The sequence below is a fragment of the Nannospalax galili genome, unplaced genomic scaffold (genome assembly GCF_000622305.1).
Source record: "Nannospalax galili isolate Female #2095 unplaced genomic scaffold, S.galili_v1.0 scaffold690, whole genome shotgun sequence".
Classification (NCBI taxonomy): Eukaryota; Metazoa; Chordata; class Mammalia; order Rodentia; family Spalacidae; genus Nannospalax; species Nannospalax galili.
The window spans coordinates 1,268,738-1,279,335 of NW_008329288.1; the positions used below are offsets into that span (position 1 = coordinate 1,268,738).

Genomic DNA, 10,598 nt, shown 5'->3' on the forward strand with positions numbered 1-10,598 from the left:
AAACAAACTAGGACAGGACCTAAAGTCAGACTGCCTTCCCTACTTCCCTCCTCCTGGTCACAGCTTCCTCCCAACTACCTAGTCACCAGGAGCCTCCTCAGTCCCACATCCACTTTGTTGCATCAGCATGCTTCATTCCTACATGGCACTTATACCACTAACTATCTCTAGTGCCCACTAGACCAGTCTCCCCAACACAAAATTGCATTCCAAGTACATGATAAATAATTGACACATCAAATGAATGAAGTCTGATTTATCATTTGCTCATTCAAGCAAATAAGCAAAACAACTATGAGCAGGAAGTTTCATCAAGTTAGAGCATCTCAGACCCTTCTTTTGTGCCAACTCAGGCACTCAAGGTGTTGGAGGCTTGCTGGAGTCTCACACTGGCAATTTACAGAGCCAAGAAGGGCTATCACTTACTGTCAAATACATATGGCTTCTTTCACACATATAACCTTATCACCAGGCACATGTTGTTAACTCTGACTCAATTCAACCACTACAAGCTTAAAGAGGTCCACATCAGGAGCTGGTGAGAGATAGCAAATTCTAGGTAGCCCCAGAGAGCTCTGGGCCTTATAACACCCTATTTCTCCTTCTTCCTCACATGTTCCTCAAGATGGTCACTTTAGCATAAGACACCAGCACCCGGCTAAGTGGGGCTCAAAGCACTGGCAGCAGTGAAAAGAGCTATGGACTTTGAAAGACCTGAAGACCACCCAGTGCCTGCAGCCCCAGCAGGGAACTCTCGGCCACAGAGTCCTCTGCTGGAAAGAGGACACCCAAGTAAGTTCCCAAAGGTATCAGGAACCTCAAGACATACGTTTTTTAAAGCCCACAGCCTCAGTACTGGACCAGCACAGAGCAAGCACTCGGCAGCTGGAAGGTAACAGTGACATCTGCCCCGGCTTCCCCTGGCACACAGCAGTCCCTTTCCACTCCAGGTCTGTCCCAGAAAAGAGAGGGGTCCCGGCCAACAGCTCCTTACCCATTCCCACAACTGTGGTACCTGTCCTCTCAGCTGCTGGCTCGGCCTCTCTATCCACAGCACAAGGCTGCAGCTGCTTGGAGAGACAGGAGAGGCACTGCCACCCAGACTCCTCCCAGCCCTGAGCACAGATCCATCTACTGGCCCAGACTCAAGGACACCATGGTGCGGTGGAGGATGGTGGAGGGGGCAGGAAGGAGGCAGACCTGAAGTAGTTCTCACTGTCTCCAGGCAACTCCCAGGCTCTGGATCAAAGCCCACTCCTAGGTGGTACCCCTCTCTCCAGAAGGGACCCTACCAGAGCTGTTGCCTATTTCAATGTGGTACACAGTGCTCAGGGTTCAGTTTTCAAACAAGTCACAGTCAATGCATGTGACCTACAAGTATCAGTAATCCTACAAAGCAGACAGAAACAAACCAAGGAAAAAGGCAAAGGGTACAACTAGATCCAGCAATTCCACTTTCAGGTATATTCCCAACAGAACTGAAATCATGATCTCAAAGAAATATGTAGTCACAAGACCCAAAATGTAGAGGAATCCAAGTAGCTACGGAAGAATGATGGAATGAAGGAATAAGCACAATTTGGTGTGTGCACATCATGCAATATTGTTCAGTGATAAAAAGAAAGTTTTGACTAATGCTACACAATAAACATTGAGGACAATATGCTAAGTGCAATAAAGCAGTCACAGAAGGACAAATGCTGATTCCACTTTCAGGAGGTACTCAGGAGTCAAAACCATAAAGACAAAAGGCAGGATGGTGGATGAGGGATAGGGCTGGGAGTAAGGAAATAAGCTGTTTGATGGGTAAAGCTTTAACTTTACAAAATGAAGAGTTCTGCAGTTTGATGGTTGTGATGGCTGTATACTGTGACTATACTCAATGCAACTGAACTATACACTTAAAAATGGGCTGAGGGAACTGCTTACTCAGTCCATAAAGTGTCTGCCTTATAAGCACAGGGACCTGAGTCGGATCCTCAGAACTCACATAGAAATGCTGGGCATACAAGTCTAAGTGGCACATCTAGGATGCAACCTCTACACCTAAGGCTCACGGAACATAGAACAAGAGATGAAGAGAATACTCATGCATCTTTCAACTCTCATCAATGAAGCTCCCTCATGCAACAGAGGGCCAGGAACACAAAAGGTCACAAATGGCCAAAACGCAGAGAATAAGAGTCGGCAGAGTTTGGGTCCTTAGACAGGACTCCTATATTAAAATCCACCCACCCAGGGCTCAGGGACCATTGAGGAAAAGGAGAGGAGGTGCATGACCATACGGAAACAGTCCTACAAGTCCTACAAGTACCTAGGACCCTTCTCATACAAACCTACAGCAATGGTGTCAGCATGCACAAGACCCATGAAAACTTAAGCAGACAAAAATCCAGCACAGAACTGTGGAAATGCACAGCAGGCCCCAATCTTAGTTGAAGAATTATTGGCAGGCAATTACTGCTGGGTGAGGAAGAGCTGATCTTTTTAAAGAGAGGGACTCTAGATAGGCTGACTAAATCCCAGTGGATGTTCTTGCACTGAGGGACATCTGGGGACACTAACTTTACATGATAGGCCTTAATACAAATGACAGAATATATGAACTCCAGTGGAGAGGCTATGGGAGGGTGCCAAAGGGGAAGGGGATATAAAGATGATTTTCTGTATGAAATACACAAAAATTCAATTAAAAAATTTTTTAAATACTAGGCATAGTAACACACACTTGTAATCCCAGGATTGGGGAGGTAGAGTCAGGAGGATCCCTGGAGCTTGCCAGCCAGCCTGCCTTCCTCCAAAAGGTGGCTAGTGTTCCTGAGGATGACATCCAAGGTTGTTCTCTGGCCGCCACATGAACACACACACACACACACACACACACACACACACACACACACACACACGTAAAAATAAATAACTACAATTCAGTGTAGTTTGATCCTCTACAATGTATAAGCCAGGTGTGATGGTGCATTCCTATAATCTCAGCTCTCAGCACATGGGAGTTGAAGGCAGGAGGATCAAAGTTCAAGGTAATCCTTGGCTACACAGTGAGTTTGAGGTTGGTCTGGGCTACATGAGATCCTGTCTCAGAAAAATAAATAAAAGTAGACTAAAGACATGAATATATGTTCATTGTAAAGATAATATAAATGACACATATGAAAAGATATTCATCTACACATAGCAGTCCCAGGCTGGAGTTGAGAGAGTGACTCAGTGGTAGAGTACCGGCCTGAGTTAGAGCCCCATCACTGGGTGTAATCCCAGTGTGGTTGTGACATCATTTTTTCCACTGATTTTTAACAGAGTTCTGAGGTATACAGTCTAGAAGGGTGTGGGGAAATGGAGCCCCTCAAAATGCACAATGGAAGTGAAAACCCCGTCAATGTTGTGGGTGGGGATTAGGCAATATCCATCAACATCCCTTGTTCCCTGGGAATCCACTGCCAGAAGTTTACTCTGTAGCGAAGTCTTGTGTTTACACAGAGACTTGTCTATCAAGATCCTTATTGAAGTACCTCTCTCTGTCTATTTTATTTTATTCTTGGAGACAAGGTGTAACTATGCTGCCCATACTGGCCTCAAATTTCTCTGCTCAACCACCCTTTTCCTCATTCTTCCCAGTGGCTGGAACCATATGTACATGCCACAGCTCTGGGCTCCCACCACTTTTTGTAATAGCAAAAGGTGGAAACAATTTAAACATCTAGCCACAGAGACCTGTTTAAATGCATACAAAGGTACAGATTACGAAGCATTATGCAGCTGAGAGAAAGAGAATCTAAATCTCTGCATTCTGCTATCAAGTGATGCCTAAAGTCCACTATTCAATTCTGAGAAGCAGGTAGTCGAAGAGTGTTGTGTGTTTCCCCAAATGCACTTTAACAAAGGGTTATGTGCATGCATATGAATAATACTGAGAAGGATACAGGAAAAAATGAAGGTGATGGCAGCTCAGGGGAATATAGAATGGGAGAACCATTTTTTTAGGGTTTGCTTGTTTTTGAGACAGGGTTTTACTATGTAGCACTGGCTCATCTGGAAATCCCTATGTAGACAAGGCAATCCTCAAACTCACAAAGACCTTCCTGTCTCTGCCTCCCAAGTCCTGGGATTGAAGGTGTGTGCCACCATACCCAACCAGGTTTTGTTGGGTTTGTTTAGTAATTTTTTTTTCAATTGAGGCAGGGTCTCACTATGTAGCATATATAGCCCAGGCTGCCCTCAAACTCACAATCCTCTTGCCTTAGCTTCTAGAGTGTTAGGGCTACAGGTATGAGCCCCCATATCTAGCTGAGACTTTCTTTATACTGTATACCCTTTTGTGTATATGTGTCTGTGTGTGTTTGTCTATCTCTCTGTGTTTGAGGTCAGGTCTCTTATAGCCCAAGCTGGTCCCTAACTCACGTAGCTGAGGATAGCCTTGAACTTCTGATCCTCCTACCTTCACCTCCCAAAGTGCTGAAATTACAGGCATTCACCACCACACCTGGCTCTCATATACCCTTCGGCTGTTTAACCTCTTAAAACTGGTGAGTACAATATATTTTCAACAAACAAAAATCAGAATACAGGTAAAATAAAATATAGTTAACATACTGGGAGTCTCATATACTCGGACCTGAGTTCGGGGTGACTCATCAGGTGTGAGTAGGGCCAGACCACCTACAGGTTTCAAGTTCTCTGCTGGGTGACTGAGAAAGAAAAAATGACTCTATCTGATAGGGTGGCTCTAAGGATCACTGCTAAGGTGGAAGTAGCTAATCTTAGACCAAAAGACACACATAGACAGCCCCTGCCTCACTCACAGAACTGTGAGCTCCTCCTTGTGTGTCCCACCCCAGAACACACAACCTGTCTGGAGATTAGCACAGAATACACATTGGGAACACACAACCTGTCTGGAATGGCAAATGGGGCAGAAATCTAACCTCCCTTTTCTTGGCAAGCCATATGTGTTGGTGCAGGGCCGTGTCCAGATGGAGATTACTTCCAATGTATACAGCATCTCTGTACAGGCTTATAACGCCATACATGACAGCAGTGTCCTCTGCAAAGACCTGGGAGTATAACAGGCCTGGAGTTTGCCTGAGCATCCACCCCTGGAGCAGCTGTCAGGATCTGCCTCTTTACGTTTATCCTTCTATGCATCATTTCCCCACCCTCACAAGGATGCCCCTTTCATCAGCAGAGTGGTTTCTGAGGAATGAACTCCTCTATTTCAGCTCTGCTGACCCTCTAATTTCAGGGCTACTGGCCAGAACCCCAAGTGAGATCACCTACAGAGTGGCCCTGTGTGGCCCCAAGAGAGCCATGGACAATACCTTCCTCCTCCCCTGCTTGTTCCTAAGAAGGGCTGGTCTAGAACAACATCCCTGGTCCCAAGGCAAATGGAGGACCCCTAGGTTTCAGGGACACACCAAGGCTGGGCACAGAGCAGAAATAGAAGCCAGCTGGGACTGCGGGCATGTGGGGTTCATACCTAGGTAGGGACAGACACATGACAAACAGAAATAATGCAGGTAACATAACAATGACGCATACTGCAAACCACTGACCCAAGGCAGTGGGGCAGAGAGTGACTGGGCAGCTCCTACAATCTAGATAGGACCATCTCTCTAAGAAGCTGCTTTTAGGCCGGGTGTGGTGGCACACACCTTTAATCCCAGCACTCGGAAGGCAGAGGCAGGCGGATCTCTGTGAGTTCAAGGCCAGCCTGGTCTACATAGAGAGTTCCAGGACAGCTGGGGCTACAGGGAGACCCTGTCTCAAAAAGACAAAAAAAAAAAGAAGCAGCTGCTTTTAACTTGAGTCCTACATGGGATGGGGACAGAAGGTTCTAGGCTGAAAGAAACACAAGGAACCTGTGCTGTCAGATGTAAAGAACAGAAACAAGTCCAGTATGACTACACATGGGCCAGGGAAGGCCAAACATGGTTATTGAGGACACTGGGCACCAGGAAGTGTAGAAGGATCCTGCAGGCTACTTAGGGGAACATGGAATAATCCAGGTGTCACAAAAAGTCACGGGAGGGTATTAGTAGGAGAGTGGCAATACCAGATTAAACTTTAAAAGATCCCTGGAGCAATTCTGCAGCTAATTTGCATAATCTCATTTAATTTTTAAACCACTTTATGTGCTCTGACTCTTTTATTCTTATTTATAGATGAGGAGTGTTGTTTCCTCATCTCCAAGATCAGGACTCAAGGATAGCATTCACACCCACACCTCAGAACACAGCAGGTAATACTGGGTGGGCGGAGACAGGGGCAACACTAGGAAGGGTATCCCTACTCTCTTCCTCTCAGAATCAACAGTCAGTGACTAGGCCCCAGCTGACCCAATCAGCCAGGGCCAGACATGTACCCCCACATCCACCATGGTACCATAGACAGTACCCCTCACTAAGTGGCCTCTTCCAAAAGACTACTCCCTTCTGCAGTTAATTGCCCACTCTAGATCAGATAGAGGCATCCCTGACTTACAATGAGAATATGTCCTTTTAAAAGCCTCATGGACAGACCTGGAGAGATGGCTAAGTGGTTGAGAGCACTGGCTGCTGTTGCAGAGGATCCTAGTTCAGTTTCCAGCATCAATATGGTGGCTAACAATTATCTGTAACTCCAGTTTCAGGAGATCCAATGCCCTCTTCTGACTTCCATGGGCATTACATAACATGGACACACTGGTATGCATGCAGACAGTGCACTCATGCACATAAAATAAAAAGAATAAATGAAAATATATTTTAAAAGCCTCAGGATTAAAAACACTGTAACCCTAAAATGCATTGAATTCCCCTGACATATGATCGAGCAGCCCAGTCTACTGCTGGGTGGGTGTCAGTGTTCACCCTGTGAGGCATGGCTGGCCATGGATTCTGGTTCCTGCCCTGTCCAGCATCACAATACAGTCATCCTGCATATCAGGATGGTGAAGGGCAAAATTCAAAATTCCAAGTACAGTTTCTACTCAATGTGTATTGTTTTTATGTCATTAGAAAATTTTTTTAAAACTTAAACCATTGTAAGTTTGGGGGCCATCTCCAAGCAGGGACAGGGTAGGGAAGTACTCACACAAAATCCCCATAAATGCATAAAGTTCTAGCTCAGAGCTCCATAGCTGCTAGTGGCTGTCAGCTCTACCTAGGGGTCACTGAGAGCAGCATTTGTCATTAGAATCCCCCTTCCCTGATCCTGGTCACCACCATAGGACTTGTACTCCCTTTTTCCTCCCCAGAATATCTGGTCAGTCCTGAGTGGACAAATGGTCCCTGCTGGCAATTAAGGAACAAGGAAGCTTCTAGATGTCTGCAGGGAGGGTTTTCCTGAATTCCTAGGAGCCCAACAAACAGGGTTAAAGGTACTGAGCGTGGGAAGGTGTGAAAGGTTGGGCTGGAGGAGTGTGTACGTGTGAGCAGAAGGGGCTCCTAGAAGACATGAAAATGAGGTTAGGAACGTGAAGCCCTCCCCCTTCCTACATCAGCCTGTCCCCAGAGAAGGGAGAAGGTAGTAAGGAGTCCCTCTCCACAGCAGGAAGACATGCAGGAGAGCCAGTCACACACACGCACATGCACTCGCACACACACACATGCACAAAGAGGCACAGCTGGCCTCAGAGTAAAAGCAGACCCTGGGGGCAGGGGAAAGGTGACTGGTGTTCAGGTACTGCTAGAAAAAAATAGGCCCTAAAGTCTCTGAGCAACAGTCCCTCTGGGTGGCCAGGGTGGCCAGGGCACAGGTTTTCAAAGATAACCCAGGGCTATCTCTTGCCCACCTAATCCCTTGGGGGAGGGTAGAAACAACTGTCTGAGCAACTACAGCTCTGTCATAACACAGAAGCAAGGAAGATGGGTGGCTCCTTTCCAGCCAAACCTGCTTTGCCTCAGTAAAACCCTCTGTAACATTAACCTGCACACACTTCTCAGTGCACACTGGCCACTACTCAGAACACACAGGACAGGTCCCGGACCATACAGACCCAAGCGCTCACAAACACGGCTCTCTTTCCTCCCACTTCCCTGCCCATCCCGCTGCCACATACAGCTTCTGGGGGCTGTGGGGCCTTGGCCAGGGCACTCTCTTCCCCCATTCCTCCGTGGTGTTCTGCTCACTGGTTCCTTCAACTCCAGCTCCTGCTGTTTGTTTGGTTGCAGGTCCCTGGAGCTATCAGCCAGGGAGCCTGGAGCTTCGAGGAGCAGGGAGTGGCTACAGCTGCCCTCTGGGAACCTCTGAAAGTTGAGTAAAGGGAATCACTGAGCCCCCTGCCTCTGTCCTTCCAAATCCAGCTTGTAAGAGGAAAGATGATCGCCCATCTCAGAAGCACTGAGAGGGGGTAAGCAAGGAGGGGGCTAGAGAAGTACGATCAGGAAGGTACAGGGCCAAGAACCTGGAGAGGGATCCAAGTCACATGGATGGGCTCTCTAGGTATGTCCTTGCAGGGCTGGGAAGGCCCAGGAAAGCCTATGACTACAGCCCTCCACACAGCTCAGTAAAAGGCAATTCCTGGCCTGATACCCACACTTACCATCTTCCAGGACTGTTCAGCCTTTGCATCTGTGTCTAATCCATGTATAAGGACTGACCTGTCAGCACACTGAGCACCAATCTAGAAACTCCTAGGCCCTCCCGACCTGCCCCTCCCTCCTGCTCAGACAAGACTCCTGGGCTCAAGCCCCGGGGTTCAGCCATTACAGGATATTCCCAGCACCCAGGCCTGAGGGAGGCAGTGGAAGCTCAAGATTCCAGCCAGTCAGTGCCTGAGGACTGAGGATTCTGGAGGACAGGCTTGTTCAGCAGGTCTGGACCATTTCCCAAACTTACTAATGGAGCAGCAGACCCAGGGAGCTACAGAATATCCCAGGGCAGTGACCCCAAATTAACTCCAGCAGTGCCACAGGTCAAGGTACATGCCGAGATCCCACCTATTAGGCCCCAAACCCAAGTGCAGTATAACCTGGCATCTTGGCTAGAAGCCCTCGTCCTTGCCCTTTTAGAGCCAAGTTTGTCCACAAATTGAATGAGCATGGCCCTTAAATCCCTCTCTTCCAGATACAGAAAAAGATGCTTTTAGAAGAGAGAGAAGAAACAATAGGCACCAGAGAAACTGAGGCACACAGAAGTAACAGACCCTGAGACAACCCACAACAATGAATCCTCATAGGGGTGCAAGCTCCCTCTGAAGCAGGACAGGCACATATTCTCCCTGCCTCTTCTAAGTGTTCATAAAGTGATCAGGTCCCAGGCCCTAGTTTTAACTCCCACCCCAGGACACACCTACCCCTGGCTAGCTCACCTGGCCTTGCTAGGCTGTCAGTCTAGCTGTTCCTGAAGGAACCTTTTCTTTCCTCCTGATCTGGACAGCTGCAGAGATAGTGAAGAGAAAACCCAGCCACTGGGGCAAGGGGTTGCAGGGAACAGGGCCACAGGCCCTTTGAATAGAGGGCTAGACCTGGAGCTAGTAGGCAGGTTGAATGAGGTAGGAAGGGGCCTTGGAACCAGCCTGGCAAAGCGCAGGAAGGGGTTGCTTCTTCCTAAGCATTGCAAAAGGAGTAGCCAGAGAGTTTCAGAAGCAAGGCTGGTCTAGGTCAGGGGAATGGAAGCCCAAAGGCAATGGCAGAAAATGACTTCCCTTTTTATGGAATCTGTTCAGTTAAAGGGTGAGGCCAAGGGCTAGCCTCTCAGATACAGCCCGAATCTTACCTGGCCTCACTCCCAGCCAGGTCCCACAGCCTTTTCTTAGGTGGTGTAAGCTGGTAGGACGGGCCCAAGGGGTGAAGACAGGATGGACAGGAAGGGTGCTTGACCTGAAACTCATCCCCTTGCAACCTCAGAAGGTAGGAAGTAGACTATGGAGTTAAAGCCCAACTCTCCTCTCTTCACTCCTCCTCTCAGGGGTCTCCCCAGCTCCCCTCTCTCCTCAGCCCCTTTCTGGTATCGCCTGGTCTCCATCTCCACCTCCTCCAGTGCCTCCTCCACCCCCATCCCCATTACATAAGGGCCCTGAGAACACACAGAGGGAGCTTTGTTGTCAAACCAAATCCATACGGAGCCGGAATCAGCCAACGCAGCTGTTCCCCATTCCCTCCGCCTTGGCAGGATTGAGACTCCGGGCAGGAAGCCCCTGCACGCCTCCATTTGGAAAGACAGGGGACAAACACTGGCCCCAGGGCCCCCAGAACAGCTGAATGGGTGGCCAGGGATCAGTCACCACCGTGTGGGACCATAGCAAGGAACCAGCTGGCCCCAAAGAGAGAACAAAGGCACAGTGCAAAGCCAGGGTGACAAAGACCACAGAGAGGCAGACTCCAGGCCAGAAGCAGGAAACATAGTGCCCAACCCCAAGCAAGGACAGTACAGATATGCACAAGTGCAACCCAGGCTCTGTTCACACAGATGCTTGTCCCTAAACTCTCTTGTACACAGATAATCCATGTACACACTCACCTGCACATTTACAGGCACACACATACACAGAAACACATGCATCAGCCCAAGTTCAAGAGATGTGCTCACTGGCAGGGAGCTGGGCAACCTCTGGGAGCTGCTCTGGCCAGCTCCCTCCTACTCGGCAGGTGGTGGGGCAGGGGTGG

General features: G+C 48.4%; 1 protein-coding gene across 2 annotated transcripts in view; it reads right to left on the minus strand.

The window, feature by feature from the left end:
- The window catches only part of St3gal4 (ST3 beta-galactoside alpha-2,3-sialyltransferase 4), a 43,564-nt gene that overhangs the window by 25,121 nt on the left and 7,845 nt on the right, over positions 1 to 10,598 (minus strand). The gene's annotated exons all lie outside the window — the stretch shown is intronic.